The 7,730-nt window shown below is 43.1% G+C and overlaps 1 non-coding gene across 1 annotated transcript; it reads left to right on the plus strand.

Moving 5' to 3' along the window:
- The first annotated feature begins 1,266 nt into the window (after positions 1–1,266).
- Positions 1,267–1,372, plus strand: LOC120256173. Its single transcript, XR_005535210.1, has one exon. It is a non-coding gene; the product is annotated as a small nucleolar RNA R71 (small nucleolar RNA).
- The last annotated feature ends 6,358 nt before the right edge of the window (positions 1,373–7,730 follow it).

The following is a 7,730-nucleotide window of genomic DNA, read 5'->3' on the forward strand; positions in this document are numbered from 1 at the left end:
TCATTGCAACCCTATGCGAGTGCGAGGTGTTGAGATTGTTCGATTTCTCCTCCGGGACATGTATAGAGTTAGGCATAGTTGACCATAGATTTGGGACTATGTAATTAAGGATTTCCACGACTCACCATTGCATTGATTAGGAAGCATAATAGAAGGTTCTTGCACTTGAAACAATTATCCTAGGTGGAGCATTATCCGGGTACCCCATCTTTATCGATTACCTTGCCCCCCTTCTTTACTTTTGTCCTTCCTTTTATTGTTGTTTTCATTGTTGAGAATTGAATCATTATCATACTCATTATCATTGATCTTTCACATAGCTAAGAATCGAATTAAGTATTTTTATTCCCTACTCCCTGTGGATTCGATACCTGCTCACCCGGGATTATTACTTCGACAAACCCGTGCACTTGCGGGATATACGCAAGGGGACCTTGTCAAGAACAAAGTTAGAAGTATTTTTAAGCTTTATTTTTGGATTCTTGTGGTGTGGCCGTGCGGTTTTCACACCCCGTGGATCCACACAGGTGTGCGAAAATTACGCAAGACCGTGTGGAATTCTGTAGTAATGCTTTATCATCTTGTTTGACCGATTTCTTCTCAAATTTTACAGATTATGGCACCCCGGTCGAAGAAGCAAGCTGATAAGCGCTGCGTGAGTCATCTTCCGAGTCTGAGGACATGAGTTACACCATTCCAGAGCACAGAGTTCATTTTGAGCGGCTGTCGAGAGTTCATTTTGGACAGACTTGATTCTTTCATACGAGTATACTGAGAGATCTGCAGCAAGGAGATGAGTTGGCAGACGAGGTTGAGGACTTGTATCGTTAGGTGGTTGGAGATAGTTATTGCTATTAGAGAGCCAACCATACGAGAGCTTGCATTGGAGGTCTTGTCATCATTTGATTTTGACAGATCCTATTCGAGCTTTGACAGTATTGATGCCATTCAGTTCAGAGTATTTGGACACCACCATAGCTTGAGCGTTACTCAGTTTTCAGTTCTACTTGGCTTGTATGAGGAGGCATTCATAGACACTGAGGAGTACTCTCAGTTACTGACTAATTATCCTGGAGCCTTGACCCTGTAGAGAGCTTCTTTTCTCTTGCATTCCATTGGTAGCTATTCAATCCCATTTCCTTAATTAGTTGTCGGGCTTGCTCGGGGGTTTTGTTTCCCATTGTCCCTCCCGCGGCGGCATCAAGGAGTTGCTTGGTACTCGAGTTCAACCCATTGTAAAATGATTGAATAACCATCCACTCGGGGAACCCGTGTTGTGGACATTTCCGCAAAAGGTCTTTGAAACGCTCCCAAGTTTCAAATAAGGATTCAAGCTCTATCTGAACAAACAAAGATATTTCATTGCGAAGCTTTGCCGATTTCCCCGGAGGAAAATACCTTGTGAGGAAAGCCTCAACCATCTCGTCCCATGTTGTGATAGAAGCTCGTGGCAATGAATGAAGCCATTGCTTGGCTCTTCCCTTCAATGAAAAAGGGAATGCTCTCAATCGGATTGCATTATCTGAGACTCCATTGATCTTCAACATATCACAAACTTTGAGGAAGTTCTCAATATGACTATTTGGGTCTTCATCGACTAACCCATCTGAATAAAACCTGGCTTTAACTCAAAATTTTGGGCAGCTACCGGTGGCCTAACAATGCTTGACTGTGTCCCACGAATTGTAGGCCTAGCAAAATCTGATAATGTCCTTTGTTGCCCCTCTTGTTCAGCCATATTTTCTGATCTTTCGATATCTATTACAGCTGGAGAATTCTGTTCTTGTACAGGTTCCTTGCCCCTTCTACGAAATCTTCGCTCAATTTCAGGATCCTCTTCAACCAATGTCGAAGGGTTCCCTCGGGTCATAACTTGAAGTTGAAATCAATAAAAAGAAAACAATGAGAACGGCGAAAGAAAGAAATATGAAATAGAAAAACAAATAAAAATGTGAATGACTAAAGTAATCAAGTCCTAGTGTTCCTAATATCCCGATCCCCGGCAACGGCGCCAAAAAATTGACATGTCCGAATATGCGTGTATGTACCGCAAGTGCACGAGTGTCGAAGTAATAATTACCCGGTGAGTCGGGTAGTCGAATTCACAGGGAACGGAAGTATTAGTAATAACCACTTCTCAATTATCTAGTCGGAGTCAATGAATATGATGAAGTGAACTAATTGCAAGCAAAGCAAACAAGTATGCAAGAAATAAAGTAGAAGAGTCTCAATCACTAAGGATGAGGTATTCGGGCAATGATCCCACTAAGATCTTCCTTGAAGCTCAAGATTCACTAAATGCTCTAGAATCGAGTCTAATGAGTCGAGGTAGTCCAACAATAACCAATCCTTGTCTCCAAGCAAAAGGCACTAGTCCCCTACAAGGTCCCGGTGGTGAAATCGACCAATCTCAACACTTCACACCCTATATGACCGCAATATGCTATAAGGAAACCTAAGAGTGAAACCGATTCCTAAATGTAGATCCAACCCTAATTCCCGACGAAGGATCCTAACCCCCTACAAGGTCCCGGCGGAGAAATCGAGCAATCTCACGCCTCACACCAAATATGGTTGCAAAGAGAATATGGAATACGGAGATAGGAAACACTCAATCGAAGGGGAAAAGGGACACTCCTCCATCTCAAGGCTCACCCTCTCAACCCTCTTTAATCTTAAAAATCTAACTCTAATGGAGACCTCTCACATCAAAGTATTAAATCATGCAATGTAAATCAACCACAAGGATTAACAACACTAGCAAGCAATTAAATCACAAGATTAAAACTCAAGACAACTCGGATTAACTAGAAGCATTAAGAGAATCAATCCAACATATAAATCTTAGGGTTCACATGCCCAAATACCCACTAGGGTTTAGCCCTCAATGGGCCTAGTTACAAAACAATAATGGATACAATGAAAAGCAATAAAACCCATAGAGAAAACCCCTCGAATTCGCGTGGATTGGCTTTGATTGGTAGTTCTACGTCTTGAAGGGTTCCTCTCCGAAGCTAGGTCGCCAATGGCTCCCCAAAATGCTATGACGTCGAAGGAACCTATCAAAGTTGGTGAAGAACTCCCTCTCAATCGGCGAAGACCTTCTCCTCAAACCCTAGCCGCCTCTCTCTCAATGTCTATGCTCAAAGCTCCGCAAAAAGTCCCTTTAGAATCGGCCAAAAGGTGTAATTATAGCCTCACACCGCGTCTGTCACGTGCGCCCACGCGCCCGTGTGGATTTTCCACACGCCCGCGTGGGCTGTAGGAATTTCCACAAACACGATGATAAACATTCTCCTCTTAAGGCCACACGATCGGGCACACGATCATATGGTAGGCTATACGGCTTTTCCTTCATCAATGCGTCTTGAAAGGTCTTGAAATCTTTACAAAGAGGAGGAATGTGGAGACATGGCTGCCTTTGTGCCCTTCCATTAATAACTTGGCTTGCAAAACTATGGAAGTTGGCACACATCTCCTCATACACGAACTCCTCTTGTGTCTTCCAACTTGATTTGTACAAGAACTCCCAATATTATGCCATGATAGCCTATCTTCGCTCCCTTTTGAAATCCCAATGCCTTCACAACCTATATGCATAAAAGAACACCCAATACACGAAATGAGACATAAACCGTATAAAATATGATGCTCAATGTATGTAAAACATGCATAAAAACATGTTCACTCAAGCACTTATCAGGGATCACCAAGTAATACCCTGTGAGTGACACAGGGTCGTAGTATTCCACGGGGCTAAGGAGCTCCTATTACTCCTTCATCACTTATTTTCTAACCTTACAACTCAAACATGTTCTTACTCTAGTATGTGCAATAACATAATTAAGAATACGAGTATAGCAACCCCACAACAAGCAAGAAAATCACAAGAGCAATAATGATAAGAACAAGCCTAGGGATGAGGATTCCCAAGAGGGATTCATCATGATGTACGGATGCATAAGAATAGATGACATGGGTGATTTAGGCCAACGGACCTCAACAATAATTCAGCCCCGATTTCTCGGTAGTCAAACCCTAATCCCATACAAATGATGACAAGGATTTCTCCTTAGTCATATTCCTATGATTGCATTAAGTACATTGATATCGTGAAATAAAGACGCACTTAACCTAAGTTCATCCTCATGGTTCGGAGGGGCAGCCTACATCCAATTTCTCGGCATTTTGGTCAAGGATCTCCCTTTTTAGCTCAATGATGATCTAGTACATGTGAGTAGGTCACGTCTATGTATACAACTCAAATAAGAACTAAGGATTTCTAAATATTATAGTTCTAGGCATGAAACAACATGAGCTAAAACACAAATGACACCAATGCATTCCAAATAAGAGTGAAGCATCCAAAATACATGATAAAGCCACCCCCCCCCCGCGCAAGGTTCACCTACATCCGGTAGCCTTGGGGATCTAGTGTGCCCTCATACAATAAATGTCTCAAACACAACAAAAGCAAGAAGTAAATGAATAAATGCCACTCCCTAGTCCGAATGATGAAGAGGAGGGAGAATGCCGGCCGAATGACACTTCTTCTAGCCCTAAAGGTGTCGAATGCTTCTCCTCCCTTGATGATGAAGCTTCCCCTTGAAGTTCAAGACCTTGATCTTCCCAAGGTTCAAGCCAAATCTCCCAAGAAAATGATGTCTTCGTTTCTCTCCTTCCTCCCAAGTGGTGGCTGCCAAGAACCCCCCAAAGTCTCCACCACAAAGTCCCTCTTTTCTTTTCCCCGAAATGCCTTTTATACTCCTCATCATCAACGCCAAGATCCCTCAATCCCGGGTAGAATCCCAAGCTCAATGAGGACCTCATTGAGGTGGTATACTGGCTCAATGAGGACCTCATTGAGCTCCTCATTGACACTGTTCGGCAGTATTGAGGTGCTACAGTGATCATCCCGGGCTCTATACCGAGCAGTATTGAGGCCGTATGCCATGATTCGATTTTTGTCTTGGAAACTCTCCAGGTGCTACAGTGGTAGCTGCAGTAATCTTGCTATAGTGTCATTGTTGTAGTACCGCGACCTGGTTTTCTTCACATTTTCACCCAAATCATATCTTCATGTCCTCCATGGCATTTTCGTGCCCTGCAAAACAAATAACACACGATTAAGCATAAAACGGGCATCAATTCTTATACAAATACATGTTATACGCAGCAAATACATATACTAAAATACATACATTTAGACACTTATCAAAGAACTCCGATGAGGTTCATCAACTAATTAAAGAAATGGGGTTCAATAGCTACCAATGCAATGCTAGGGAGAAGAAAAAGGTGGCAGGGCTCTGTGAGATCAATACAGTAATTTCATTGATGCCTCAAGTGGAATCATTGAGTAAGAAGTTAGATCTTCTAACTTCGAATAAAGTGGCGGCCGCGAGTACTTACACCGGGTGTGGTGGAGGACATGCTCCCTCCGATTGCCCAATCTCTATTGGTGATGCATTTTCGGTTAAGAATGTCGATTTTGTGGGTAATGCAATGAGGAACCAAGAGAATCCATATAGCAACACCTACAATCTGGGTTGGAAGAATCATCCCAATTTTTTATGGAGCAACCAAAGTCCACAAAAGGCCATGGGACCACCGGGTTTCCAACAACAATAAGCCCCAAACATGGAATACCGAGTTTCAGGTTTGGAGACCTGAATGACCAATTTGAAGAAGGCCTTGACTAGGTTTACGCAATCGTTGGATACAAGGTTTCAATCAGTTGAGGCTACACTTCGCAACCACATCACCTCTTTGCACAATCTTGAAAATCAAGTGGTGCAGATTACAAAGTCTCTATTGGAAAGGCCATAAGGAAGCTTGCCAAGTAATACCGAGACCAATCCTAGAGAGCATGTGAAGGCGATCACTTTGAGAAATGGTCGTAAGGTTGAAAGTAGGCTTACGAGTGAGAGGCCCAATGGACACACACCCGAGGTTGTAGAGGTTGAGGAGGGAGCAAGCAAAGAGAAGGAGATGGCACCCCCGTCTTTCAAGCCAGGAATCCCTTATCCTTCTAGATTGAAGAATCACCAAGGGTATGAACAGTACAAGAAGTTCATGAGTTCAAGTAACTCCACATCAACATTCCCTTTGTTGAGGCATTGGCTCAAATGCCTAAGTATACAAAATTCTTGAAGGACTTATTGACTAACAAGACGAAGTTGGAGGAGAGTGCTTCAGTGATCCTAGATGCTTCTTGCTCGGCTGTATTGCAAAAGAATATGCCGAACAAGAAGGAAGACCCAGAAAGCTTCATCATTCCGTGTAACATTGGCAATTTGGGTGAAGAAATAGCATTGGCGGACTCAGGGGCTAGTATCAACGTCATGTCATACACCTTCTTTCAGAAGCTAGGCTTGGGAGAGCCTAGGCCCACTTGGATGACTTTGCAATTGGCGGACCAAATGTTGAGACATCCGAAGGGCATCATTGAAGATGTGCTTGTCAAGGCAGACAAGTACATTTTTTTGGTTGACTTTGTTGTGCTAGACATCGATTAGGATGCTGATGTACCTTTGATACTTGGGAGGCCATTCTTGCCGATTTCCAAAGTATTGATTGACATGGACGCCGGAGAGCTAACATTAAGAGTTGGAGATGACAAGCTCACATACCACCTTGCTGAAGCCATGCGGCATTCTCTTGATTTTGATGTTACTTTGTATTTCCTAGACACTACTGATAAGATTATTGATAAATACATGCATGAAATGTTCAACCTGGATCTGTACGATGGTTTGTTCGACCAAGAGGTGGAAAATAAAGAAGTTATGATGCTTGGTTCGACTGAAGAAGTACCATCTACTCATGGGATCTTGAAGAAGGTGCTCTAGAAGATAAATAGGGTGAGGAGACGCCACTGTAAATGCTCCAAGGCTTATGGAGATGCGCGTGAACCGAACAAATTGGATGTACCATTGCTAGGTGGTCCCAAGCCCGATAACTTCCCCTCTACCTTCAAGAGGCTTTGCTTTTCATGCTTTCAAGCTATGGGTAAGAGGGCAACCTTCATCTATGAACCCCCGTGAGGTAAGACAAGGTACGTCAAGCTTACTGACGTAAAACAAGTGCTTCTTGGAAGGTAACCCAAGTGTTTACTTTTTTCTTAGTTAGTAGTTTAGTGTTTGCATGAATAAAGTGTTGAGTGTTGCTGTCTTGATTGTTAGATGCTTTTTCTGTGATTTTATTGTGGGTTTTAATTTCATCTTGTGTTTTTATGGGGATTTAGCAAAGTTTTGGTCATTTGAGCTAGTTTCTTATGTTTTTATAGGTATAGTTTGCATAATAGGGGCGAGGGCTCGAGTGTGTAAACATGATCGAGGAATTCTGCAGAGCACTGCGAGTTTTTTTAAGGCATCCAGAGAAAATGCAAGGGTATGTGAAATTTCCACACGCCCGTGGATATGTATTGTGAGCTCATCCAGAGAAGGCACAGGGGCGTGGACTTGTCCCTATGAGCGACCTCATGACTTTCACATGCACATGGGTAATTTCCGCACGGGTATGCGTTTTCCTGCAGAAGACTTGGAAAATTATCATGAGAATACACAGGGGCGTGGACTCATCCCTGTGGGTGAACCTGTGACAAACACAAAGGCGTGGGTATTTTCCACATGGTCGTACAGATCTCTGCAGAAAAGCTTTCTCTATCCTGGGAAGACACATTAGCGTGTGTGTGCCCCTGTGAGTTGAGCCTGCGAATGTCCGTGCCC

This window comes from Dioscorea cayenensis, unplaced genomic scaffold, assembly GCF_009730915.1.
Source record: "Dioscorea cayenensis subsp. rotundata cultivar TDr96_F1 unplaced genomic scaffold, TDr96_F1_v2_PseudoChromosome.rev07_lg8_w22 25.fasta BLBR01001317.1, whole genome shotgun sequence".
In the NCBI taxonomy this organism is placed as follows: domain Eukaryota; kingdom Viridiplantae; phylum Streptophyta; class Magnoliopsida; order Dioscoreales; family Dioscoreaceae; genus Dioscorea; species Dioscorea cayenensis.